The sequence below is a fragment of the Belonocnema kinseyi genome, chromosome 10 (assembly GCF_010883055.1).
Source record: "Belonocnema kinseyi isolate 2016_QV_RU_SX_M_011 chromosome 10, B_treatae_v1, whole genome shotgun sequence".
Taxonomy (NCBI): domain Eukaryota; kingdom Metazoa; phylum Arthropoda; class Insecta; order Hymenoptera; family Cynipidae; genus Belonocnema; species Belonocnema kinseyi.
This window is the reverse complement of record NC_046666.1, coordinates 116,435,000-116,436,486: the sequence shown is the minus strand read 5'-3', so window position 1 is coordinate 116,436,486 and position 1,487 is coordinate 116,435,000. Positions and strand designations below refer to the sequence as shown.

At 39.2% G+C, this 1,487-nt stretch overlaps 1 protein-coding gene across 6 annotated transcripts in view; it reads right to left on the bottom strand.

Moving 5' to 3' along the window:
* The window catches only part of LOC117181461, a 163,483-nt gene that overhangs the window by 161,223 nt on the left and 773 nt on the right, over positions 1-1,487 (bottom strand). The window lies entirely within an intron of this gene.

Genomic DNA, 1,487 nt, shown 5'->3' with positions numbered 1-1,487 from the left:
TTCGTTTCTTACTCCCATCACCATTCCTACCATTTCTCTGCCGTTCTTATTCTTCCTCTTTGCATTTTGAACGTGCCATTTGTGACCTCTTGGTTATCTTCTTCTTTTTTTCTTTTTACTATCCTCATATCATCCACTTCTATTCCCTCTTTACTAGCTTTATTTTTGATTGTACACCCTAGTCTTCTTTTAACTTCTCCTCTCCTTTTTCCATCTCCTCGTTCACATTTCCCTCTCCCATTTTGATATTTCTGACCTTTTCTGTAAACTGTTCTTTTTATTGCCTTGACCAATTTCCATTTCCTGCTCTATTTAACTTTACTCCATTGTTATGCATATTGTTATTACTTTTTTCTCCCTCTAATGTTACTATTAACCCCTTTGTTGGCAGAGAGAATTCGACCAGAAGTGCCCAAAATGGCAGAAAAACTTGTTATCCTGAAAATTTGACTCCCGAGGGTTTTCTTGGGGGGGGGGGGGGGGGGGGGGGGGGTCGCTGAATCCGAATATAAAGTTAACATTACGAAATCCAAAATAGCGCATGCAATAGGGCGAACGAAAATACAAAAAACGGCTCGATTTGAATAAATCTTGGTACTTACGGGTTTTTGGGGTCGCTGAACCCGAAAGTGAAGTCAGAAGTCAAACATTTAAAATGGCGAAGGAAAATATTCGCCATTTAAAATTGTCGAATTTTGACTTCAAATTCTGATTCAGCGACCCCGAAAACCGCGTAAGTACCGAGATTGATCCAAATCGAGCCGTTTTTTTGTATTTCGGCCACCATATTGGATCCGCCATTTTGAATTTTTGAATTTTGTCTTCAGATTCGGATTCAGCGATACCAAAAACCCCCGAATAAGACTTGAATGCAAAATCGGAGAAAGTTAAATAGGAAAAAAAGAAGATTGACGCATTTTGCGTCAATGCCACGCACGGCACGGAAAATTTTGACGCATTTTGCGTCAATGCCAACGAAAGGGTTAAGGAAAAATGATCGAAATCAATATAACCTCCTACCTCTAGTTTCTTAACCTCTCTTATCTCATGATACAATATCACATAATCAATTACTGATCCTCTTTCTCCTCCCGAGCATGTATATTCTCCTCCCTCACCTCCCTCTATATTGCGGTTTAAAATAAACCATGCGAACTCCTGCAAGCTCTTTAACAACTTCTTAACTTGAAATCCCCATCTATTATAAGCCTAATTTCTTCTTTATTATCTGCAAACTTTTCCTTAAGCACCTCTGATTTCTCCTGCATGTCACCGTTCACATAACCTCCCCACTACCTTCCACTTCACTCCTTCCATCTTCATCACTTCTACTCCTAATCCTTCTTTTTTTTCTTTCCTCTCTACCTAATATTTCTTTTCTATACATTCGTTTCTTACTCCCATCACCATTCCTACCATTTCTCTGCCGTTCTTATTCTTCCTCTTTGCATTTTGAACGTGCCATTTGTGACCTCTTGGTTATCTTC